General features: G+C 38.3%; 1 long non-coding RNA gene across 1 annotated transcript in view; it reads right to left on the minus strand.

Annotated features, from left to right (window-relative positions):
* Positions 1 to 9,127: 9,127 nt before the first annotated feature.
* The window catches only part of LOC118160971, an 8,885-nt gene continuing 6,052 nt past the window's right edge, over positions 9,128 to 11,960 (minus strand). Inside the window, exon 3 of the long non-coding RNA XR_004747791.1 lies at positions 9,128 to 9,618. This is a non-coding gene — a long non-coding RNA (uncharacterized LOC118160971). The remainder of the gene's footprint in view (positions 9,619 to 11,960) is intronic.

The following is an 11,960-nucleotide window of genomic DNA, read 5'->3' on the forward strand; positions in this document are numbered from 1 at the left end:
CAGGCTTCCCAGAGAAGCTGTGGATGCCCCATCCCTGGAGGAGTTCAAGGCCAGGCTGGATGGGGCTTTGGGTAGCCTGGTCTGTGGGAGGTGTCCCTGCCCATGGCAGGGAGGTTGGAATTAGATGATCTTTAAGATACTTTTCAACCCAAACCATTCTATGATCTGAGTCTATGACGGATTGTCAGCTAAGCAGGCTTTTGCTCTGATTCAAGGTCAACAAAACAAAGCAAAAGTCAGAATGGGACATAAACTTTATTTACTTACTCTTTTCAATAAGATGTTTAACAGTTAAACAGAAAATGAGCACTGTAAAACAAACAAACAAAAAACAAGAACAACAACAACAAAAAAACACAGAACTCATTTACAAAAGAAAAAAAAAAGCTGCCAAAAAAAAACAGGAAATTCTTGAAAATGCTTGAATTCATACCTACTATTCAAATTTAACAATAGACCCTGTGAGAGTGACGTGCTCAGTATAATACCCATTAGGAGTATTAGATACAGAAGGGAAAATCTGCTGCTCAGTGAGAGGTCTCTCCTTATAATCTTCAGCATGTCAGGGATTTCATTTCAGTGTTCACTTTTGATTGTCACTGCTTGACATCTGCAAAAATCACCTCTGAGCTTCTAGTCTAAAAAACAAAGAACATCATTTCCTTGATACTCACACCTATGTCACACAAGAACAAACCCATTCAAAGTCATTTGAAAGAGACCAAGAGAACTGAAAGGACAAACAAGTCCAGCATGCTAGTGACTGCAACCAGAGGGCATTTATTGACTTAATGCTGAGTGCATTTATAGTTATTTTTCTAATTTGTGGACTGTCTTTGTGGACTCACAGCTTGTGTGTCACATCCTGCTGTTGCATCCTGTCATCACAGGCACCTGGCCTCACCCAGTCTCTGCCTAGCATCTGAGCAGAGATGGAAAGACCTAAAGTACACTTGCCCTGTGATTCTTGTACACTCAATGTAGAGAGATGAAGAGTGTACTTGAAATCTTTTGCCTGTCCAAAGAACCTCTAAGCAAGAATCTGAAGAAGTGACTTCCATTTTCCTCAACCATCAGATGCATGTGAGAGAGTTTGTGAGGCTTATGTCATCCTAATTTCTGTTATCAGGTCAGAAATTATGATTCTTAGAGGATTTTATTACATGGAAATTTGATGTTGCTGCAGAATCAAAAAAACAAACAAACAAAAAAAAAAAACTTTACAAATATTTGCAAAAACAAAGCTTAGAATTAAAGTTTCCTCACATATTGTTTTGAAATATCTTTTATACTTTTGACTATTTGTATAAATTATTATTTACATAATAAAGTATATTCAAAATGCACAAAACAGATATTCTATTCTGGAACAGAAATTAAGCTCATCTGAATGCTTTCCTTTCTTTGAAAATGATTTGATGCATCCTTTTATGAAACATTCCAGATTATAGAAAATATTATCTGTTGGAAAAGAGCTCCTCTGAAGACTTTCAGCTTGTTCTATCTAGAAGGTTGTAGTTTATGCTACAGACAGGAAAGAAATTAGTTATTAGAAGATCATGTCAAAACTACTGTGATAAATTCTTGCTACTGTATTTCAGTCTCTGAGAAAGACAGTTTGTTGGGAATGTAAAGTAAGCCAAAACCACAACTCAACATTTCAAGATTTCAATGTCTACTTTGAACGATTTTGCTAGATCAAGTTAATCAGTGTAGTTCAGGTTTTACATCACCAGGTCCTTCCTGGCTTGCTGTCTATCTGTTGACAACTATCAATCACTTCTTCAGAAAGTTAATGGATTGCCTCTGCCAGGTGAATTTATTTTGGGTGGCTTATTTCAAAGAAATGGGTATGTTTCCCAGGGTCAAAGCCCTATCTCCAAAAACAGGGTGTACAAGCACAAATGGGCATTATGGTAAGTAGGATCATAGGTCTGATATAGACTGTAGGATTTTTGTTAGTATTTGGGATAGTGAACTTGTGGAAGGTGGGTTCCTCAGTGTTCTTGAGGTAGTTTTGTGTAAGGCATCATGAGAGGTATGGCTGCTGCCTAGGTTCACACATCTAAAGTCAGGAAGTTGGTTTTCACACTGTTCTGATAACCAGAGAATAAGATATAACCAGAAAGCAAACTGGAACAAAAAGTCTACTGCTTTTATGGATATGTTAAGCATTTTTTTTTTATAGTAAACACTTTATCTCATAAAGCTTTCATTCCTTTAATAATACTCAAATTTCTTTAGTGCAAAATAGTTCATTGAAAAAAATCTGATCAGTGTTAGTAAAAACTCATAAAAGTTCAGGATAAATAAACAGTGGAACAAATTTCTGAGGCAGACTCCTCATTAGTTGCCTTTAAATTATGAAAACATTTCTTGCTAAAAGATATATGACCTTTTGGTTGCAATTTATGAGGTTCAGTGCAGGAATTACTGGGTAACATTTGATGGCTTATGCTATGCAGGTCAGATTAAATGATCATAATGGCCCTTGACCTTAGCAGCTACTAATCTTTCATGAGAGCAAAGCCATAAAAGACAGATGAACTGTAATAGAAAGAAACTGAAGTCTCTGGAGGACTATTTAAAGGGTATCTTGAATTAGCTAATGCAAGAAAGAGACCTTTTCTGATAGAAAAGCCTAAAAATCCCTGCAGTTCCACAGGTATATATATATATATATTATATTTCATTTTGACAAGAAGAGAAATTGTATATTGGTTAAAAATAATTTGTTAATATCCTTCTAATTCTCTACACTTTTTGTGTGGTCTGAAAGGGGAGGAGGTTTAATGAAAAATGAGAACATGAAAATATTGGAAGGTTTGTCCATTCACAGATTTATAAAATGTTTGTCACTCAAAAAGACAATTCCCTTTGGGAGTAAAGCAGATACGTAGCGTCTCCCCTGGTGTGACCAGGATTTACAGCCCTACATAGACCAAAGACAGTCCCTTTGACGTCTCCATACTTATTCCAGGTTGTTCAAGGAGGGCCTTGGGAGGGAGGTGTTCCAGCAGCTTTGTGTGGGAGTAGGACCTGAGAGCCTCACTTAGGTGTGGTAACACCCAGCCAGGAAGGCACCACGCCATGCTCAGGGAAGGCTCTGTCAGGTGAGATCAAGGAGGTGTTCAGGTCTTTTGACTTGATCCCGGTGAGCTGGAGGGGATGATGGAAACCTGACCTGATTCCCAGGTCTCAGTAGGCCATGCTGAGGAAGGAAGGGGCCTGACTTCAGGAACTGGGCCCAGGAAGCAGGAAGACTTTCCAGAGAAGCCTATTATTTACTCCAAGAGGAATCTGGGTGGGAGAGGACTAAAGAAGCTTCATTTTATTTGCTGGAACTCTCAGCCAGCAGGTCTGTGTGCCCCTGTGAGATGGACTGAGGATGGCACTGAGACAAGTAGGAGACACGTGAGAAATGTCTTCTAATGGGCCAGAGTTTCCTGCCTAGAAAGTGCTGCGATTCAGGGCTGCCAAGGAATGAAATATCAGAAAATGAAATGGACTATGGGCCCGACGTGTGGGAGGAACACCATAAAGGCTTTTCTGCAAATGAGTTTCAGAAAACCACCCAGGAAACTGATGTGCAATGTGCTGGAGATAAGTCAGCGAAGAGAGTAAAGACATGAAGGAAACAAAAATGACACCCTGAAATCATTCAATCTCATGTGATGCAGAGGGCTGGTGACATGGAAAATGTGCAGAAAGCAGAGGAAAAGGCAGGACTTGCAATTTCATGTGTTTTAAGAGTGCAAGGAAACAATATGGAAACGTGATTGTTTCTCTGCCAAACAAAAACAGCTCAAAAAGATTGAAAGGTAATGTGATAAATCCCTTCTTCTGATTGTTTTCACAGAAGAGTTACAGCATTATGTGAATTTAACAACATACATTAGTGTTGACAGAATGAATTGTTGCATAGGGTTGAGAAAGGCTGGGAAGATTGAAATGCATTAATCAGGGAAAGCTAGAGCAATGGAGAAATGAAAAATTGAAATAATTCAGACTGATTAGTTTCCTAAATACACAGGATGTCTATCAGTAACTACTAGGATGTTTCAGCTCTTAAAATTTTTCCTGATACCTGCAATTAGGGAGCTATTAATTCAGTCATTGAAGAGATTACCTGCCCCTTACAATGCTTTTGTCTGCCATTAGCTACACTATAATCTGGATACATATATTGCGATCCAGTAGCTGGAGTTGTGTGCTATGGCACCTGAAAAGGAACAATGCATCTCTCCCTAAAGATACCTATTAACACCTGCCTCTTGAGACTTATTTTCATCATCTCATGGATATTTCATATCTCTATAGACTACTTCTGGGGTGATAATTAGAAATCCTGGGTGTACTGGTAAATGTACCTTGTAAATGACTGATATCCCCTGACTTGGGGCAAATGACTGCAGTAGAACTACAGTAGCTGCTGGCTTGTAACCCATGCACTGGTTAGAAGTACAGACCCGTTCTTCCTTTTCCACTCCTTCTTGTGGTCCCTAGACCACATCATTCCCACAGTCCTATAATCTTATTATATGTGTAAAGGAATCTGGTGGTTTTCCTAATATCCACATGTATTTTTCAGTTACTACATAAATAAGGTTTCTGCAGTGAACTGTGGTTGAAGAGTGCTGTTGGCTGGCAGGTTGAGATCTTCCCACAGGGATGTTTAAATTAGATGAAATTAGAACATGAAGTTAGGTGAACAGTTTTTCTTCTCTGTCTGGTTTCTGTTCAGTCTTGGCTAAAAGTGCATCCCAGCAAGTGCTTGCTCAGGTCCTTGCTGCTGCTTGCATTCCTCTTTGGGCTGCTGACTCACACTTGCAAACTGAGTCAAGATGTAGGAATGGTTAGTGAAGGCTACCCATTAGGCTATTAGCAACAAATTTTGGGTTTGAGTTTTATAGCAAATGGCAAAGGAGTTGAGCTCAGCTTGCCAGCTTTATTTCTTATCGTTGAAGAGAAGTTTTAATTGTAGTCTCAATTGCTGCACTTTCCTTTTGTTTGCTTATTCATCAAAGTTTGAACCTCTGTTGTTCTGAAAAGGAACTGAGTTGGGCATGCACATGGAAAGACTGGAGAAAGTTTCCCTCCACTAAAAATCCAATAACTTGTGGGTGAAGGGAAGTGGAAGGAGAAAGACTATTGCTGTGATTCTTACATGGTGTCCTTTCTTGGAAGAATATTTGCTTCTACTGTCCACGTTGCCTCCTTTTGATCAGCACCTCATTCTGCTCTTCCTCACACAGTATACAGGGATGAGGATGTGACATCATGCCTCAGACTTTGTCAGTGGTTTTATTACCACTTAAAGGTTATTGAAACAAAGTACATAAAGAACCAAGTTCTTTAAACAGTGGCAAAAGACTGATGGTGTCATTTTTCAGCTGGAGAGGATTTCTGTGAAGCAATTGTGACAAGGCTCATTTCTCAGAATACGCTTTGTAGCAGCTTGAAGGCCCTCGTATTTCATATGTAATCCATCTGCAGTGGTTTGTCTTTCTTTTTTGCGAAGAGAACACAGGCCCATGTAAATCTTATCTTGGTTAGCATTAGCAAATAAACACCTGCATTCTATAGCTAAAACACAGAAGTCTTTATCCCTGAAAAGCTGATAAATTCTTAATTTTCCGGGGCTCACATTCTCTATTATTTGTGAGCAGTTATGCACATAACATTGGCTTACAGAAGTGAAATGATTATTGAAACATGATTCCTATTCATCGGGAATTTTAGATTATTTCCCTGATTTTGGTATAGGAGCGTGGTTGATAGTGGTTATTCATGACAGAATACGTAAACTGCGCATCAATCTTTTAGATTGGCATGATGCTGTTAAAACTGATCACAACCAAAAGATATTTCTTTACCTCACAGAGCATAAATTACATGAAGATGGTTTTCTTATGTGTTTAGGTATTGCTTTGCATATGCAGGATTTGGGCAAATAAATTATATTCCTCCCAAGTTCACACAAGCGTTTAGAAATCTTTCTGGATTATTGCCTTTGGAAAGTCAGGAACTTCCAAATGGCAATTTCAGTTGTGCTGCAATGAATACATGCAAAACCTTGTTTTCCTGAAGTCAGTATGGAACAAGAGGGGCCAGTTTTCTCACTTTTCAGAGAGCAGTTCATCTAAAAGAAGCCTCTTCTGTCTTTTTCCTCCATCCCATGGTCTCACTGCTTGTCTACCTTTCTGATCCTGGCTATTTCTACCGTATAGACACGGCTTCTGAGCATACACAGCTCCAGCAGTCACTGTCTGTGCCTGCCCTGAAGAAGCCTATAACCAAGATTTTTCTCCCAGTTTACGTGCAGTCTCACAAAGTGAGCTTGTTTTAATTCTTACAGGTACTTCCCTGAATGAAAAACAGAAATATACACAGGACCTGATACTGTTATGAGACATTAAAAAACAAACAAACAAACAAAAAGAACAACAAAAAAACACAACCAAACAAAAAGTTTAGATGGATAAGTAATGCAGCATGTTTTTCTTGCTATTATAATCTATAGACAGATACAGGTGTTTGAAAATGTTATTATGGATCAATAACAGGAAAGGTGATGTTTTAAAGGTGTGGGAAAACTATATCAAATAGAAAGATCACTTGGCAGGAATCAACCCAATAATAAATAGCAAAAAGAACAGTAATAAATGAAACCATCTTATTCTATCAGTAATTGACTTAGCATCATATTATTCAAAGTTGGCTTTAATTAACTGCATTTTTTTATCCTTTGCAGACTGCTCAAGGCAAAGCAGTGGCCCTTCATACATACTGTTGCTATTCTTTCTGCTTGCCTTGTGATTTCTTTTTTCTTTCTGTGCCACTGTCTTCTGCCTATGACAAGCCCTCATCTGAACTTTACTAATTATTCGTTTTTCCTCCATATAATACAACAGTATAGGGCTTGGAGTTTTCAACACAGAATCACAGAATCATAGAACTATAGAATATGCCGTGCTGGAAGGGACCCACAAGAATAATCAAGTACAGCTCCTGGCTCCACACATAAGCCTCTGCTGTTGTTGTTGTTGTTGTTGTTGTTTGTTTGTTTGTTTGTTTTTCCAGTGTGCTCAATTCTCTCTCTGTTTTTTCAGTGTTAGATCTTTGGTAATGTCTTTGCAAATGATACTCTGAGATACATTTATTGTTTTCCTTTTTTTTTTCTCCACTTGTAGACTTCATAGAACTTTAGAATGGTTTGGGTTGGAATGGACCTTAAAGACCACCCAGTTCCACCCCCCCTGCCATGGGCAGGGACACCTCCCACCAGACCAGGCTGCCGAAAGCCCCATCCAGCCTGGCCTTGAACACCTCCACGGATGGGGCATCCACAGCTTCGCTGGGAAGCCTGTGCCAGTGCCTCACCACTCATAGTAATGAATATCTTCCTAATATCTAATCTAAATCTACCCTCTTTTAGTTTAAAACCATTGTCCTTCTCCTGTCACTACAAACCCTGATAAGGAGTCCCTCCCCAGCTTTCCTGTAGGCCCCGTTTAGGTACTGGAAGGCTGCTGTAAGGTCTCCCCAGAGCCTTCTCTTCTCCAGGCTGAACAACCTCAACTCCCTCAGCCTGTCTTCATAGGAGAGGTGCTCCAGCCTTCTGATCATCCTCGTGGCCCTTCTCTGGACTCATTGTAATACTTCCATGTCTTTCTTGTGCTGGAGGACCCAGATCTGAGCACAGTGCTCCGGGAATGGTCTCATGAGAGCAGAGAAGAGAGGTGAATCACCTCCTTTGACTTGCTGGCCATGCTGCTTTTGATGCAGCCCAGGATATGGTTGGCTTTCCTTTGAATTCTTCATATTCTTTTCCTCTGGCTCTGTCTTCATCTACAGTTCTATTCTTACTCCAAATACACTTAAACTCCCATTCCTTTACTGTTATGGCACACACACACACACACACAAATAAACATACAATGTAGTTGCATAAATCAGGTGGTTTTGTTTTGGTTGGTTGGTTCGTTTCTAGGTTGTTTTCATGCTGATCTCTAGGTTACAGAGGTTAAAATCTGCTTTTCAGATAAATATTTCTTTCTAGTTACTCTTTTCTAAGAACACCTTAAGGACACATGGCTTTTCCCTGATTCTGGAGCCTGCAGCTAAAATGTGACAGCCCTATTTTGTTCACCTTTCTTTTCAATTCCATTATCATTTCACAGTTCTGTGATCTAGGGTATACTTACTAAGCTGATGTTACCCTGTTTTCATTCCATTTGCTCAAGCCGGGAATATGGTACCTGTCATTGTGTATTTTTTTTCTCTGTTCTGTCTTATTTCCATTTGCCAAGGGTCTCAAAGGAACCAGTTTTTCTCTGACACCCTGCTCAGAGACAAGTGAGAAAAGAAAGTTCATAGAGTAAGAAATGTCAAGGCTTTATGCTGGCTTTATCCTCCTAAGTGAGGCTGGACTATAGGCAGAGCTGGTAACTAAGTGCAAAATAATCACAACACTAAGAGAGCACTTTGCTCATAGACTTAGGCTGTCATATCTGCAGTAGCAGTGCTGTTACTGCCTCTGTGCACCTTGCCCTTTCTCGAGGAGCATGTCTTGAAGTCAGTTCTCAAAGTTTCTCTACCAGCATAAAGCTTGAAGAACATAAAAGCTTTACAACTTCTTAAAACCTTTACAATTTCTCTTGACTAGGAGAAAACCGTCAAGCAATTGTTTCACTGCCAGCAGTAGCTTTTACACCATTACCACTTCCATTGAGAATACTACTCCAAACTCTCCACTCTGATCATTCTGGTTAATTAAGGATTCTGAGACCTTGCTATGTCTCATACACAGAGATGCAATTTACGGCTCTGCTCAGCTTCATATCTGTAGCAGTAAGCTTCTCAAGCTTGCTGGAAGGAAAACATCAGGCTGCTGCTTCATGTCATTGGGAACTTGCAGACTGATCTCAGTCTTCAGCTTCCCTTGATCTACAGCATTCTCCTTCTTCTTTTCCTTTAGCTGTGGGGTGAGGGCATTGCTCTCAGCTTCATTCTTCTTGATGAAAGTGGGGAAACCCTAACCCAAAGATGAACTAATAGTGCAGGTTCTGATTTCATGAACACAGATTGAAGCCCACCAGCCTTGTGTGTTATGTAGGCTCACAGTGCACCTCTTTAGAGACTTACGATAGGTGAAAGAAATAGCAGCCTAAACATTTCTAAAGCCTTTAGTTAATTCCTCACTCTTTAATTTACTTATACTTTTTTACTTTTTTTCTTTATTTCTCATTTCCTCTTATAAAAGTATGCTGTCAAACGAACAAATTTACAAGACTGGACAAAATCTTTTTTGTTACTGATGATTCAGGTTCTGTCTCCTCACTCTTTGAGGCCTTTCCTAAATTCAAGTCAGATTTCTCTATATGTTTACCATTTTTCCTCTGCAAGCACATCCCTCTGCCAGACCCTGGGTTGCTCTGTCTCTTCCAGAGCCATTTCCGTTCATTGGGTTTGTGGCACATTCCTGCTCCTTCAAGGGCTGTCCCAAGCAGCCCAAGCCCACAGATGTGTCCAGATGTTTACTTCTGTGGGGGACAACAGCCAAACTTATAAAACATCCAAAGAGACATGGAAAAATTGAGCCCAATATGTTGAAATCTAGAAAGAAAGAAGAAGAAATTAATGGAAACCAGAAGAAAATTTTAATTATTTCTTTTCAGGTCAACTCCTCAGCAATAAACCCACGGTTTATTCTCCCTGACATAGTTTTCAGGATATGGCCAAGACGATGAAATTTGATATGAATTAAGCTAGCATAGTTTTATTTCAGCCACTGAATCACTTTTATCTGCCTGCTTATTTTTATGGCTCCCTTCACCGCTATATATGTAAACCTCTCAAATAATTACGGGTTCATCATGACAACAGTTCTTTGAGGTGGAAAATTATTATAAACTTATTGTAACTAGGGAGCTGAGATGCAGAAAAATTAGCTTCTTGCTCAAGGTAGCAAGAGTTTCAAAGAGACAGGGAGTTTCAAACAGAGACTTAGTCCCAGCTCACTGACTTCCCTCCCCAGCTTTTCAGATTTGTATATATATATCTCTGCTTTTGTGCTTTTGAGAGATTTATAACTGTTAAATGACTGATTAATAGCATCTCATTCATTTATTTTTTTAAAAAAGAAATCTTAGAATGTTTGGTCCTGCTGACAGGCATACTGAATTGGGATTCTTGGCTTATGAGTCACAAATTAAATGTATTATTCGGAGAGTTCATAGACAGTGAAATGACTGCAGTTTATAACCCTGCTCTCCCAGGGGACGTACACTAATTTGTTCTGATGAAACCACCAGGAGAAAAAAAAAAAAAAAAAAAGAAAAGAAAAGAAAAAAATAGGTATTTATATCCATGCTATTTTTGTGTCTGTATAGTATAAATATCTTTTTGTGCTTCTCTGCATATTTCTTGATATTTCTTTACCTATCCAATCATCATTATGTGATAACAATTGCATGTGAGTTTGCACCTATAATAAAAAGTGAAATGACCTACTTTCTAATACCATCATTTCCATTCTACTGAAGAATGAAACGTTAAAAATGGTTATTAAAAAAAAAAAAAAAAAAAAAAAAAGTAGTTTTAATGTGGAGTTTCTGGGTTCCTGTAGAAATGCACCTCAAAGCCAAACAAATGCATAAAGATGTGCAAATATTTTTTGTTTGTTCAAAGGATGAATTACAAAATTTAATGACAAAATTACTACCATTAATATATTTATTTTTATAAAGGCAAATAAAAATTGAATTCTTTTGAAATATTTGAAATTAAGCAAATGCCTTGTTTTTTTAGAAAAAAATAAAAAATGCATAACATTAAGGACAGCATAAAACCAAATAAAATTTTGTAAAAAACAGGATACTATTTTCTAAATTCACTGATGTTAGTCTTACTTTCCAAAGGTTACAACATTCAATTACAGTGTAGTAGAGAACACGGGTGTACCTTCTCCAACAAGTTTTAAATAGCAATTGAAACTATTTTGGTTGGAAGCAGGTGGACACTTTTCTGCTTTGTAGGCCCATGCAGAGTCTGGAAAGGTCTGCACGTATTTATGTTCTTCCATGATCATGACTGTGTTTTACTACAGCATTATTCTGTTTCTTTTTCTGACTGGGACATCCCCATCAAAATTATTTGAAATCGGGTAACTGGAAAATTAATTGAATCTGGGGTGAAGCTTTCTTTTAATTTTTAATAAATAAAATTTAGGGGCTCAGTTCCATGATGGGTTTTGCTGCAGAGGGTCCAAACTGCAATGTACTTGCCTGGCTGATGATGCAGATGCTTATATGTGGATTGACAACTGTTTTGATCCTTAAGAAACTTTTCAGTTTAGGTGCTTTTCATCCATGCAATTTCTGAGTGTTATCGGGGGAACAAGATTATGTGGGTTGAGGATTCAGGCAAATTAGTTCTAGGAAATAAATGTAGCAATAATGAGATAAGAAAAGGCATAGGTCTTTCTTATCTTGATGGAGAAAATGTTCTAATGGGCTGTGATGTGTCTTGATAAGTCCTGTACTTAAAAACATTAATCTTAGAGAATTAGATAGTTTTGATGAGGTACTAAAATAGGCAGTTGGGTGGTGAGTACATCTGGTGAAATCCTGGCACAGTTTCTGTCATCAGGAATTTTATCAGTGACTTTAGTGGATGAGCAAATTCACCCATTTAAAGAAAGGAAATGAATGATCAACTCTCTCTCTCTCTGTTTTTTTTTTTTTTTTTTTTTTTTTTTTTTTTTTTAAATTGTAATGCATTGTCCTTACCTCATTTCCTCATTTTCAAGAGGTTGTTTTCAAAGGTTGTTTGAAAGGTTGAGGTTGTTTTCAAACAACCACTTCATGTCACCCAGCTTTCAAAAGCCTCGGGGAATGTAGGTTTCTTAGGAATAGAATAGAATAGAATAGAATAGAATAGAATAGAATAGAATAGAA

The sequence above is a fragment of the Oxyura jamaicensis genome, chromosome 1, assembly GCF_011077185.1.
Source record: "Oxyura jamaicensis isolate SHBP4307 breed ruddy duck chromosome 1, BPBGC_Ojam_1.0, whole genome shotgun sequence".
Taxonomy (NCBI): Eukaryota; Metazoa; Chordata; class Aves; order Anseriformes; family Anatidae; genus Oxyura; species Oxyura jamaicensis.